Here is a 15,822-nt window from a genome sequence, read left to right as displayed (position 1 = left end):
CTCTTCATATTTTCGACACCTTTCAGGTTCTTCATGTTTTTCAACACCGTTTCATGCTCCTCCTATTTTTCAAACCGTTTCATGCTCCTCATATTTTTGACACATTTTGAAGCTCTTCATATTTTCGACACCTTTCAGGTTCTTCATGTTTTTCAACACCGTTTCATGCTCCTCCTATTTGTCAAACCGTTTCATGTTCCTCCTATTTTTCAGACCGTTTCATGCTCCTCATATTTTTGACACCTTTTGAAGCTCTTCATGTTTTTCACACCCTTTCATGGTCTTCATATTTTTCAACACGGTTTCATGCTCCTCGTATTTTTCAGACCGTTTCATGCTCCCCATATTTATGACATCTTTTGAAGCTCTTCATATTTTTCACACCTTTTAGGCTCTTCATGTTTTACAGCACCACTTCATGCTCCTCCTATATCTCAGACAGTTTCATGCTCCTCATATGGTGGACACCTTTTGAAGCTCTTCGTATTTTTCACATCTTTTCAGGCTCCTCATGTTTTTCAACACCACTTCATGCTCCTCCTACTTTTCAGACCATTTCATGCTCATCTCATTCTTGACACTTTTTGAAACTCTTCATATTTTTCACACCTTTTGAGGCTCTTCATGTCTTTCAACACCGCTTCATGCTCCTCCTATTTTTCAGGCCGATTCATGCTCCTCAACTATTTCAAACCTTTTGAGGCTCTTCATGTTTTTCGACACCACTTCATGCTCCTCCGATTTTTCAGACCGTTTCATGCTCATCTCATTTTTCGCACTTTTTGAAGCTCTTCATATTTTTGACACCTTTTGAAGGTCTTCATATTTTTCGCAACTTTTCAGGCTCTTCATGTTTTTCAACACCGCTTCATGCTCCTCCTATTGTTCAGACCGTTTCATGGTCCTCATGTATTTCCCACCTTTTGAAGCTCGTCATATTTTTCACAACTTTTGAAGCTCTTCATATATTTCACACTTATTCAGGCTCTTCATGTTTTTCAACACCGCTTCATGCTCCTCCTATTTTTCAGACCGATTCATGCTCCTCAAGTATTTCACCTTGAGGCTCTTCATATTTTTCACAGCTTTTCAGGCTCTTCATGTTTTTGAACACCGTTTCATGCTCCTCCTATTTTTCAAACCGTTTCATGCTCCTCATATTCTTGACACCTTTTGAAGGTCTTCATATTTTTCGCAACTTTTCAGGCTCTTCATGTTTTTCAACACCACATCATGATCCACCTATTTTTCAGACCGTTTCATGCTCATCTCATTTTTGACACCATTTTAAGCTCTTCATATTTTTCACACTTTTTGAAGCTCTTCATATATTTCACACGTTTTAAGTCTCTTCATGTTTTTCAACACCGCTTCATGCTCCTCCTATGTTTCAGACCGTTTCATGCTCCTCATGTATTTCGCACCTTTTGAAGCTCTTCATATTTTTCACAACTTTTGAATCTCTTCATATATTTCACACTTATTCAGGCTCTTCATGTTTTTCAACACCACTTCATGCTCCTCCTATTTTTCAGACCGTTTCATGCTCATCTCATTTTTGACAGCTTTTGAAGCTCTTCATATTTTTCACACCTTTGTAGCTCTTCGTATTTTTCAAACCTTTTCAGGCTCTTCATGTTTTTGAACACCGCTTCATGATCCTCCATATTTTTCACACCTTTTCTGGCTCTTCATGTTTGTGAACACCGCTTCATGCTCCTCCTATTTTTCAGATCGTTTCATGCTCCTCATATTTTTGACAACTTTTGAAGCTCTTCATATTTTTAACACCTTTTCAGGCTCTTCATGTTTTTGAACACCGTTTCATGCTGCTCCTATTTTTCAGACCCTTTCATACTCCTCATAGTTTTGACACCTTTTGAAGCTCTTCATATTTTTCACACCTTTTCAGGCTCTTCATGTTTTTCAATACCGCTTCATGCTCCTCCTATTTTTCAGAATGATTCATGCTCCTCAAGTATTTCACACCTTGAGGCTCTTCATATTTTTCACAGCTTTTCAGGCTCTTCATGTTTTTGAACACCGCTTCATGCTCCTCCTATATTTCACACCGTTTCATGCTCATCTCATTTTTGACACCTTTTGAAGCTCTTCATATTTTTCACACCTTTTCAAGCTCTTCGTATTTTTCAGACCTTTTCAGGCACTTCATGTGTTTGAAAACCGCGTCATGCTCCTCCTATTTTTCAGACCGTTTCATGCTCATCATATATTTGACACCTTTTGAAGCTCTTCATATTTTTCACACCTTTTCAAGCTCTTCATATTTTTCACACGTTTTCAGGCTCTTCATGTTTTTCAACACCACTTCATGCTCCTCCTATTTTTCAAACCGTATCATGCTCCTCATATTTTTGACACATTTTGAAGCTCTTCATATTTTTCACACCTTTTCAGGCTCTTCATGTTTTTCAACACCGTTTCATGCTCCCCCTATTTTTTAGGACCGCTTCAGGCTCCTCATGTATTTCACACCTTTTCAGCTCTTCATATTTTTCACACCTTTTCAGGCTCTTCATGTTTTTGAACACCTTTTCATGCTCCTCCTATTTTTCAGACCGTTTCATGCTCCTCATATTTTTGACACCTTTTGAACCTCCTCATTTTTTCACAACTTTTGAAGCTCTTCATATATTTCACACCATTTCAGGCACTTCATGATTTTCACGACAACTTCATGCTCCTCCTGTTTTTTAGACCGTTTCATGCTCATGTCATTTTTGACACCTTTTGAAGCTCTTCTTCATTTTCACACCTTTTCAGGCTCTTCATGTTTTTCAACACCACTTCATGCTCCTCCTATAATTCTGACCCTTTCATGCTCCACATATTTTTCACACCTTTTGTAGCTCTTCATATTTTTCACAGCTTTTCAGGGTCTTCATGTTTTTCAACACCGCTTCATGCTCCTCCTATTTTTCAGACCGTTTCATGCTCATCTCATTTTTCGCACTTTTTGAAGCTCTTCATATTTTTGACACCTTTTGAAGGTCTTCATATTTTTCGCAACTTTTCAGGCTCTTCATGTTTTTCAACACCGCTTCATGCTCCTCCTATTGTTCAGACCGTTTCATGGTCCTCATGTATTTCCCACCTTTTGAAGCTCGTCATATTTTTCACAACTTTTGAAGCTCTTCATATATTTCACACTTATTCAGGCTCTTCATGTTTTTCAACACCACTTCATGCTCCTCCTATTTTTCAGACCGTTTCATGTTCCTTATATTTTTGACACCTTTTGAAGCTCTTCATATTTTTTACACCCTTCCAGGCTCTTCATGTTTTTTAACACGGCTTCATGCTCTTCCTATTTTTCAGACCGTTTCATGTTCCTTATATTTTTGACACTTTTTGAATCTGTTCATATATTTCACACCTTTTCAGGCTCTTCATGTTTTTCAACACCACTTCATGCTTCTCCTACTTTTCAGACCATTTCATGTACATCTCATTCTTGACACTTTTTGCAGCTCTTCATATTTTTCACACCTTTTGAAGCTCTTAATATTTTTCACACCTTTTCAGGCTCTTCATGTTTTTCAACACCGCTTCATGATCCTCCAATTTTTCAGACCGTTTCATGCTCCCCATATTTATGACATCTTTTGAAGCTTTTCATATTTTTCACACCTTTTAGGCTCTTCATGTTTTACAGCACCACTTCATGCTCCTCCTATATCTCAGACAGTTTCATGCTCCTCATATGGTGGACACCTTTTGAAGCTCTTCGTATTTTTCACATCTTTTCAGGCTCCTCATATTTTTCAACACCACTTCATGCTCCTCCTACTTTTCAGACCATTTCATGCTCATCTCATTCTTGACACTTTTTGAAACTCTTCATATTTTTCACACCTTTTGAGGCTCTTCATGTCTTTCAACACCGCTTCATGCTCCTCCTATTTTTCAGGCCGATTCATGCTCCTCAACTATTTCAAACCTTTTGAGGCTCTTCATGTTTTTCGACACCACTTCATGCTCCACCTATTTTTCAGACCGTTTCATGCTCATCTCATTTTTCGCACTTTTTGAAGCTCTTCATATTTTTGACACCTTTTGAAGGTCTTCATATTTTTCGCAACTTTTCAGGCTCTTCATGTTTTTCAACACCGCTTCATGCTCCTCCTATTGTTCAGACCGTTTCATGGTCCTCATGTATTTCCCACCTTTTGAAGCTCGTCATATTTTTCACAACTTTTGAAGCTCTTCATATATTTCACACTTATTCAGGCTCTTCATGTTTTTCAAAACCGCTTCATGCTCCTCCTATTTTTCAGACCGATTCATGCTCCTCAAGTATTTCACCTTGAGGCTCTTCATATTTTTCACAGCTTTTCAGGCTCTTCATGTTTTTGGACACCGTTTCATGCTCCTCCTATTTTTCAAACCGTTTCATGCTCCTCATATTCTTGACACCTTTTGAAGGTCTTCATATTTTTCGCAACTTTTCAGGCTCTTCATGTTTTTCAACACCACATCATGATCCACCTATTTTTCAGACCGTTTCATGCTCATCTCATTTTTGACACCATTTTAAGCTCTTCATATTTTTCACACTTTTTGAAGCTCTTCATATATTTCACACGTTTTAAGTCTCTTCATGTTTTTCAACACCGCTTCATGCTCCTCCTATGTTTCAGACCGTTTCATGCTCCTCATGTATTTCGCACCTTTTGAAGCTCTTCATATTTTTCACAACTTTTGAATCTCTTCATATATTTCACACTTATTCAGGCTCTTCATGTTTTTCAACACCACTTCATGCTCCTCCTATTTTTCAGACCGTTTCATGCTCATCTCATTTTTGACAGCTTTTGAAGCTCTTCATATTTTTCACACCTTTGTAGCTCTTCGTATTTTTCAAACCTTTTCAGGCTCTTCATGTTTTTGAACACCGCTTCATGATCCTCCAATTTTTCAGACCGTTTCAAGCTCCTCATATTTGTGACATCTTTTGAAGCTTTTCATATTTTTCACACCTTTTAGGCTCTTCATGTTTTTCACACCATTTCAGGCTCTTCATGTTTTTGAACACGGCTTCATGCTCCTCCTATTTTTCAGACCGTTACATGCTCCTCATATTTTTGACACCTTTTGAAGCTCTTCATATTTTTCACACCTTTTCTGGCTCTTCATGTTTGTGAACACCGCTTCATGCTCCTCCTATTTTTCAGATCGTTTCATGCTCCTCATATTTTTGACAACTTTTGAAGCTCTTCATATTTTTAACACCTTTTCAGGCTCTTCATGTTTTTGAACACCGTTTCATGCTGCTCCTATTTTTCAGACCCTTTCATACTCCTCATAGTTTTGACACCTTTTGAAGCTCTTCATATTTTTCACACCTTTTCAGGCTCTTCATGTTTTTCAATACCGCTTCATGCTCCTCCTATTTTTCAGAATGATTCATGCTCCTCAAGTATTTCACACCTTGAGGCTCTTCATATTTTTCACAGCTTTTCAGGCTCTTCATGTTTTTGAACACCGCTTCATGCTCCTCCTATATTTCACACCGTTTCATGCTCATCTCATTTTTGACACCCTTTTGAAGCTCTTCATATTTTTCACACCTTTTCAAGCTCTTCGTATTTTTCAGACCTTTTCAGGCACTTCATGTGTTTGAAAACCGCGTCATGCTCCTCCTATTTTTCAGACCGTTTCATGCTCATCATATATTTGACACCTTTTGAAGCTCTTCATATTTTTCACACCTTTTCAAGCTCTTCATATTTTTCACACGTTTTCAGGCTCTTCATGTTTTTCAACACCACTTCATGCTCCTCCTATTTTTCAAACCGTATCATGCTCCTCATATTTTGGACACATTTTGAAGCTCTTCATATTTTTCACACCTTTTCAGGCTCTTCATATTTTTGAACACCGCTTCATGCTCCTCCTAATTTTCAGCCCTTTTCATGCTCCATATATATTTGACACCTTTTGAAGCTTTTCATATTTTTCACACCTTTTCATGCTCTTCATGTTTTTGAACACCATTTCATGTTCCTCCTCTTTTGCAGACCGTTTCATTCTCCTCATATTTTTAACACCTTTTGAAGCTCTTCATATTTTTCACAACTTTTCAGGCTCTTCATATTTTTGAACACCGCTTCATGCTCCTCTTATTTTTCAGACCGTTTCATGCTCGTCTCATTTTTGACACCTTTTGAAGCTGTTCATATTTTTCACACCTTTTGAAGCTCTTTATGTCTTTCAACACCGTTTCATGCTGCTCCTATTTTTCAGACTGTTTCATGATCCTCTTATTTTTCAGACCGTTTCATGCTCCTCATATTTTTGACACCTTTGAAGCTCTTCATGTCTTTCAACACTGTTTCATGCTGCCCCTATTTTTCAGACCGTTTCATGTTCCTCCTATTTTTCACACCTTTTGAATCTCTTCATATTTTTCAAAACTTTTCAGGTTCTTCATGTTTTTGACGACTGCTTCATGCTCCTCCTATTTTTCAGACCGTTTCATGCTCCTTATATATTTGACACCTTGTGAAGCTCTTCCTATTTTTCACACCTTTTCAGGCTCTTCATGGTTTTCAACACCATTTCATGCTCCTCCTATTTTTAAGACCGTTTCATGCTCCGCCTATTTTTCAGACCGTTTCATGTTCCTCATATTTTTCACACCTTTTGAAGCTCTTCATATTTTTCAAAACTTTTCAGGTTCTTCATGTTTTGGATGACTGCTTCATGCTCCTCCTATTTTTCAGACCGTTTCATGCTCCTCATATATTTGACACCTTGTGAAGCTCTTCCTATTTTTCACACCTTTTCAGGCTCTTCATGTTTTTCAACACCGTTTCATGCTCCCCCTATTTTTTAGGACCGCTTCAGGCTCCTCATGTATTTCACACCTTTTCAGCTCTTCATATTTTTCACACCTTTTCAGGCTCTTCATGTTTTTGAAAACCTTTTCATGCTCCTCCTATTTTTCAGACCGTTTCATGCTCCTCATATTTTTGACACCTTTTGAACCTCCTCATTTTTTCACAACTTTTGAAGCTCTTCATATATTTCACACCATTTCAGGCACTTCATGATTTTCACGACAACTTCATCCTCCTCCTATTTTTCAGACCGTTTCATGCTCATGTCATTTTTGACACCTTTTGAAGCTCTTCTTCATTTTCACACCTTTTCAGGCTCTTCATGTTTTTCAACACCACTTCATGTTCCTACTATTTTTCAGACCTTTTCATGCTCCTCATATTTTTCACACCTATTGAAGCTCTTCATATTTTTCAAACCTTTTCAGGCTCTTCATGTTTTTCAACACCACTTCATGCTCCTCCTATAATTCTGACCCTTTCATGCTCCACATATTTTTCACACCTTTTGTAGCTCTTCATATTTTTCACAGCTTTTCAGGGTCTTCATGTTTTTCAACACCGCTTCATGCTCCTCCTATTTGTCAGACCGTTTCATGCTTCTCATATTTTTGACACCTTTTGTAGATCTTCATATTTTTCACACATTTTCAGGCTCTTCATGTTTTTCTAAAACACTTCATGCTCCTCCTATTTTTCAGACCGTTTCATGATCCGCATATTTTTGACACCTTTTCTAGATCTTCATATATTTCACACCTTTTCATGCTCTTCATGTTTTTCGACAACACTTCATGCTCCTCCTATTTTTCAGACCGCTTCATGCTCATCTCATTTTTCACACCTTTTGAAGCTGTTCATATTTTTCACACCTTTTGAAGCTCTTCATATTTTTCACACGTTTTCAGGTTCTTCATGTTTTTCAACACCGCTTCATGCTCCTCCTATTTTTCAGACTGTTTCATGGTCCTCATATTTTTGACACCTTTTGAACCTCTTCATATTGTTCACACATTTTCAGGCTCTTCCTGTTTTTCAACATCGTTTCATGCTCCTCCTATTTTTCAGACCGCTTCAGGCTCCTCATGTATTTCACACATTTTCAAGCTCTTCATATTTTTCACACCTTTTCAGGCTCTTCATGTTTTTGAACACCGTTTCATGCTCCTCCTATTTTTCAGACCGTTTCATGCTCCTCATATTTTTGACACCTTTTGAAGCTCTTCATATTTTCACACCTTTGCAGGCTCTTCATGTTCTTCAACACCGCTTCATGCTTCTCCTTTTGTTCAGCCCGTTTCATGCTCCTCATATTTTTTGACACCTTTTGAAGCTCTTCATATTTTTCACACCTTTTCAGGCTCTTCATGTTTTTGAACACCGTTTCATCTCCTCCTGTTTTTGACACATTTGGAAGCTCTTCATATTTTTCACATTTTTTAAGGCTCTTCATGTTTTTCAACACCGTTTCATGCTCCTCATATTTTTCAGACCGTTTCAATCTCCTCATATTTTTGACACGTTTTGAAGCTCTTCATATTTTTCACATTTTTTAAGTCTCTTCATGTTTTTCAACACCGTTTCATGCTCCTCATATTTTTCAGACCGTTTCAGTCTCCTCATAGTTTTGACACATTTTGAAGTTCTTCATATTTTTCAGGCTTTTTCAACCTCTCCATGTTTTTCAACACTGCGTCATGCTCTTCCTATTTTTCAGATCGTTTCATGCTCCTCAATGTTTGACAGGTTTTGAAGCTCTTTATATTTTTCACACCTTTTGAGGCTCTTCATGTTTTGAACAACGTTTCATGCTCCTCCTAATTTTCAGAAAATTTCATGCTCCGCATATATTTGAGACCTTTTAAAGCTCTTCATATTTTTCACAGCTTTTCAGCTCTTCATGTTTGTCAACACCACTTCATGCTCCTCCTATTTCTCAGACCGTTTCATTCTCCTCATATATTTGACACTTTTTGAAGCTCTTCATATATTTCACACATTTTCAGGCTCTTCATCTTTTTGCACACCGCTTCATGCTCCTCCTATTTTTCAGACCGTTTCATGCTCGTCTCATTTTTGACACCTTTTGAAGCTGTTCATATTTTTCACAACTTTTGAAGCTCTTCATATATTTCACATTTTTGAAACTCTTCATATTTTTCACAACTTTTGAAGCTCTTCATGTTTTTCAACACCGCCTCATGCTCCTCCTATTTTTCTGACCGTTTCATGCTCCTCATATTTTTCACACCTTTTGAAGCTCTTCATATTTTTCACAACTTTTCAGGCTCTTCATGTTTTTGAACATCGTTTCATGCTCCTCCTATTTTCAGACCGTTTCATGCTCCTCATATTTGTGACATCTTTTGAAGCTTTTCATATTTTTCACACCTTTTAGGCTCTTCATATTTTTCAGCACCACTTCTTGCTCCTCCCCTTTTTCAGACCGTTTCATGCTCCTCATATATTTGACACCTTTTGAAGCTCTTCATATTTTTCACACCTTTTCAGGCTCTTCAGCTTTTTGAACACCATTTCATGCTCCTCCTATTTGTCAGGCCGTTTCATGCTCCTCATATTTTTCCACCTTTTGAAGCTCTTCATATTTTTCACACATTTTCAGGCTCTTCATGTTTTTGAACACAGCTTCATGCTCTTCCTATTTTTCAGACCGATTCATGCTCCTCATATTTTTGACACCTTTTAAAGCTCTTCATATTTTTCACACATTTTCAGGCTCTTCATATTTTTGAACACCGCTTCATGCTCCTCATATTTTTCAGACCGTTTCATGCTCCTCATATATTTGTCACATTTTTAATCTCTTCATATATTTCACACATTTTCAGGCTATTCATGTTTTTCAACATCACTTCATGCTCCTCGTATTTTTAAGACCGTTACATGCTCCTCATATTTTTGACACCTTTAGAAGCTCTTCATATTTTTCACTACTTTTCAGGCTCTTCATGTTTTTCAACACCGCTTCATGCTCCTCCTCTTTTTCAGAGCGTTTCATGCTCGTCATATTTTTGACACCTGTTGAAGCTCTTCATATTTCTCACAACTTTTCAGGTTCTTCATGTTTTTCAACACCGCTTCATGCTGCTCCTATTTTTAAAACCGTTTCTTTCTCATCTCATTTTTGACACCTTTTGAAGCTCTTCATATTTTTCACATCTTTTGAAGCTCTTTATATTTTTTACACATTTTCAGGCTCTTCATGTTTTTCAAAACTCCTTCTTGCTCCACTTGTTTTTCACACCGTTTCATGCTCCTCATTTTTCTGACACCTTTTGTAGCTCTTCATATTTTTCACACCTTTTCAAGCGCTTCATGTTTTTCAACACCGCTTCATGCTCCTCCTATTTTTCAGACCGTTTCATGCTTCTCATATTTTTGATACCTTTTGAAGCTCTTCATATTTTTCACATATTTTCAGTTTCTTCATATTTTTGAACACCGCTTCATGCTCCTCCTATTTTTCAGACTGTTTCATGCTCCTCGTATTTTTGACACCTTTTGAAGCTCTTCATATTTTTCACACCTTTTCTGGCTCTTCATGTTTTCCAACACCACTTCAACTCCTTCTACTTTTCAGAGAATTTCATTCTCCTCATGTATTTCATACCTTTTGAAGCTCTTCATATTTTTCACACCTTTTCAGGCTCTTCATGTTTTTCCACACCACTTCATGCTTCTCCTATTTTTCAGCCCGTTTCATGCTCCTCATGTATTTCACATCTTTTGAAGCTCTTCATATTTTTCACAACTTTTCAGGCTCTTCATGTTTTTGATCACCGCTTCATACTCCTCCTATTTTTCAGACCGTTTCATGCTCCTCATATTTTTGACACCTTTTGAAGCTCTTCATATTTTTCACACCTTTTCAGGCTCTTCATGTTTTTGAACACCGCTTCATGCTCCTCCTATTTTTTCAGACCGTTTCATGCTCCTCATATTTTTGACTCCTTTTGAAGCTCTTCATATTTTTAACACCTTTTCAGGCTCTTCATGTTTCTCAACAGCACTTCATGCTCCTATTTTTCAGACCGTTTCATGCTCCGCATATTTTTGACACCTATAGAAACTCTTCATATTTTTCACACTTTTTCAGGCTCTTCATGTTTTTCAACACCGATTCATGCTGCTCCTATTTTTCAGACCGTTTCATGCTCATCTAATATTTGACACCTTTTGAAGCTCTTCATATTTTTCACACCTTTTCAATCTCTTCATATTTTTCACACGTTTTCAGGCTCTTCATGTTTTTCAACACCACTTCATGCTCCTCCTATTTTTCAAACCGTATCATGCTCCTCATATTTTTGACACATTTTGAAGCTCTTCATATTTTTCACACCTTTTCAGGCTCTTCATATTTTTGAACACCGCTTCATGCTCCTCCTAATTTTCAGCCCTTTTCATGCTCCATATATATTTGACACCTTTTGAAGCTTTTCATATTTTTCACACCTTTTCATGCTCTTCATGTTTTTGAACACCATTTCATGTTCCTCCTCTTTTGCAGACCGTTTCATTCTCCTCATATTTTTAACACCTTTTGAAGCTCTTCATATTTTTCACAACTTTTCAGGCTCTTCATATTTTTGAACACCGCTTCATGCTCCTCTTATTTTTCAGACCGTTTCATGCTCGTCTCATTTTTGACACCTTTTGAAGCTGTTCATATTTTTCACACCTTTTGAAGCTCTTTATGTCTTTCAACACAGTTTCATGCTGCTCCTATTTTTCAGACCGTTTCATGATCCTCTTATTTTTCAGACCGTTTCATGCTCCTCATATTTTTGACACCTTTGAAGCTCTTCATGTCTTTCAACACTGTTTCATGCTGCCCCTATTTTTCAGACCGTTTCATGTTCCTCCTATTTTTCACACCTTTTGAATCTCTTCATATTTTTCAAAACTTTTCAGGTTCTTCATGTTTTTGACGACTGCTTCATGCTCCTCCTATTTTTCAGACCGTTTCATGCTCCTTATATATTTGACACCTTGTGAATCTCTTCCTATTTTTCACACCTTTTCAGGCTCTTCATGTTTTTCAACACCGTTTCATGCTCCTCCTATTTTTAAGACCGTTTCATGCTCCGCCTATTTTTCAGACCGTTTCATGTTCCTCATATTTTTCACACCTTTTGAAGCTCTTCATATTTTTCAAAACTTTTCAGGTTCTTCATGTTTTGGATGACTGCTTCATGCTCCTCCTATTTTTCAGACCGTTTCATGCTCCTCATATATTTGACACCTTGTGAAGCTCTTCCTATTTTTCACACCTTTTCAGGCTCTTCATGTTTTTCAACACCGTTTCATGCTCCCCCTATTTTTTAGGACCGCTTCAGGCTCCTCATGTATTTCACACCTTTTCAGCTCTTCATATTTTTCACACCTTTTCAGGCTCTTCATGTTTTTGAACACCTTTTCATGCTCCTCCTATTTTTCAGACCGTTTCATGCTCCTCATATTTTTGACACCTTTTGAACCTCCTCATTTTTTCACAACTTTTGAAGCTCTTCATATATTTCACACCATTTCAGGCACTTCATGATTTTCACGACAACTTCATGCTCCTCCTATTTTTCAGACCGTTTCATGCTCATGTCATTTTTGACAACTTTTGAAGCTTTTCTTCATTTTCACACCTTTTCAGGCTCTTCATGTTTTTCAACACCACTTCATGCTCCTCCTATAATTCTGACCCTTTCATGCTCCACATATTTTTCACACCTTTTGTAGCTCTTCATATTTTTCACAGCTTTTCAGGGTCTTCATGTTTTTCAACACCGCTTCATGCTCCTCCTATTTTTCAGACCATTTCATGCTCCTTCTATTTTTGACACTTTTTGAAGCTGTTCATATATTTCACACTTTTTCAGGCTCTTCAGGTTTTTCAACACCGCTTCATGTTCCTCCTATTTTTCAGACCGTTTCATGCTCCTCCTATTTTTGACACCTTTTGAAGCTCTTCATATATATCACGCCTTTTCAGGCTCTTCAGGTTTTTCAACACCGCTTCATGCTCCTCCTATTTTTCAGACCGTTTCATGCTCCTCGTATTTTTCAGGCCGTTTCATGCTCCTCCTATTTTTCAGGCCGTTTCATGCTCTTCATAGTTTTGACACCTTTTGAAACTCTTCATATTTTTCACACCTTTTCATGCTCTTCAGGTTTTTCAACACCGCTTCATATTCCTCCTATTTTTCACATCGTTTCATGCTCCTCCTTTTGTTGACACCTTTTGAAGCTCTTCATATATTTCACCCCTTTTCAGGCTCTTCAGGTTTTTCAACACCGCTTCATGCTCCTCCTACTTTTCAGACCGTTTCATGCTCCTCCTATTTTTCAGACCGTTTCATGCTCCTCATAATTTTGACACCTTTTGAAGCTCTTCATATTTTTCACACCTTTTCAGGATCTTCATGTTTTTCAACACCGATTCATGCTCCTCCTATTTTTCAGACCTTTTCATGCTCTTCCTATTTTTCAGACCGTTTCATACTCCTCATATTTTTGACACCTTTTGAAGCTCTTCATATATTTCACACTTTTTCAGGCTCTTCATGATTTTCAAAACTGCATCATGCTCCTCCTATTTTTCAGACCGCTTCATGCTCCTCATGTATTTCACACCTCTGAAGCTCTTCATATTTTTCACACCTTTTCAGGCTCTTCATGTTTTTGAACACCGTTTCATGCTGCTCCTATTTTTCAGACAGTTTCAAGCTCCTCATATATTTGACATCTTTTGAAGCTCTTCATATTTTTCACACCTTTTCTGGTTCTTCATGTTTTTCAACACCGCTTCATGCTCCTCCTATTTTTCAGACCGATTCATGCTCCTCTTGTATTTCACACCTTTTGAAGCTCTTCATATGTTTCACACCTTTTCAGGCTCTTCAAGTTTTTGGACAACGTTTCATGCTGCTCATATTTTTCAGACCGTGTCATGCTCCTCATAATTTTGACAGCTTTTGAAGCTCCTCATGTTTTTGACACTTTTTGAAGCTCTTCATATTTTTCACACCTTTTGAAGCTCTTCATATTTTTCACAGATTTTCAGGCTCTTCATATTTTTCACACCTTTCTGGTTCTTCATGTTTTTCAACACCGCTTCATGCTCCTCCTATTTTTAAGACCGATTCATGCTCCTCTTGTATTTCACACATTTTGAAGCTCTTAATATTTTTCACACCTTTTCAGGCTCTTCATGTTTTTGAACACGATTTCATGCTCCTCCTATTTTTCAGACCGTTCATGCTCCTCACATTTTTGACACCTTTGAAGTTCTTCATATTTTTCACAACTTTTCAGGCTCTTCATGTTTTTCAACACCGCTTCATGCTCCTCCTTTTTCAGACCATTTCATGCTCATCTCATTTTTCGCACTTTTTGAAGCTCTTCATATTTTTGACACCTTTTGAGCTCTTCATATTTTTCACACGTTTTGAGGCTCTTCATGTTTTTCAACATCGTTTCATGCTTCTCCTATTTTTCAGACCGATTCATGCTCCTCATGTATTTCACAACTTGAAGCTCTTCATATTTTTCACAACTTTTCAGGCTCTTCATGTTCTTGAACACCTTTTCATGCTCCTCCTATTTTTCAGACCGTTTCATGCTCATCTTATTTTTGACAGCTTTTGCAGTTCTTCATATTTTTCACATCTTTTGAAACTATTCATATTTTTCACACCTTTTCAGGCTCTTCATGTTTTTCAACACCGCTTCATGCTCCTCCTATTTTTCAGACCGTTTCATGCTCCTCTCATTTCTGAAATCTTTTGAAGCTCTTCATATATTTCACACATTTTCAGGCTCTTAATGCTTTTCAACACCACTTCAGGCTCCTCCTATTTTTCAGACCGTTTCATGCTCATCTCATTTTTGACACCTTCTGAAGCGGTTCATAGTTTTCACAAATTTTCAGGCTCTTCATATTTTTGAACACCGCTTCATGCTCCTCCTATTTTTCAGACCGTTTCATGCTCCTCATGTATTTCACACATTTTGCGGCTCTTCATATTTTACACACCTTTTCAGGTTCTTCATGATTTTCAACACCACTTCATGCTCCTCCTATTTTTCAGACCGTTTCATGTTCCTTATATTTTTGACACCTTTTGAAGCTCTTCATATTTTTTACACCCTTCCAGGCTCTTCATGTTTTTTAACACGGCTTCATGCTCTTCCTATTTTTCAGACCGTTTCATGTTCCTTATATTTTTGACACTTTTTGAATCTGTTCATATATTTCACACCTTTTCAGGCTCTTCATGTTTTTCAACACCACTTCATGCTCCTCCTACTTTTCAGACCATTTCATGCTCATCTCATTCTTGACACTTTTTGCAGCTCTTCATATTTTTCACACCTTTTGAAGCTCTTAATATTTTTCACACCTTTTCAGGCTCTTCATGTTTTTCAACACCGCTTCATGATCCTCCAATTTTTCAGACCGTTTCATGCTCCCCATATTTATGACATCTTTTGAAGCTTTTCATATTTTTCACACCTTTTAGGCTCTTCATGTTTTACAGCACCACTTCATGCTCCTCCTATATCTCAGACAGTTTCATGCTCCTCATATTGTGGACACCTTTTGAAGCTCTTCGTATTTTTCACATCTTTTCAGGCTCCTCATGTTTTTCAACACCACTTCATGCTCCTCCTACTTTTCAGACCATTTCATGCTCATCTCATTCTTGACACTTTTTGAAACTCTTCATATTTTTCACACCTTTTGAGGCTCTTCATGTCTTTCAACACCGCTTCATGCTCCTCCTATTTTTCAGGCCGATTCATGCTCCTCAACTATTTCAAACCTTTTGAGGCTCTTCATGTTTTTCGACACCACTTCATGCTCCTCCGATTTTTCAGACCGTTTCATGCTCATCTCATTTTTCGCACTTTTTGAAGCTCTTCATATTTTTGACACCTTTTG

Source organism: Dama dama, chromosome 29 (genome assembly GCF_033118175.1).
Source record: "Dama dama isolate Ldn47 chromosome 29, ASM3311817v1, whole genome shotgun sequence".
Classification (NCBI taxonomy): Eukaryota; Metazoa; Chordata; class Mammalia; order Artiodactyla; family Cervidae; genus Dama; species Dama dama.
The sequence above is the reverse complement of the archived record's forward strand: the minus strand, read 5'-3'. Positions refer to the sequence as shown.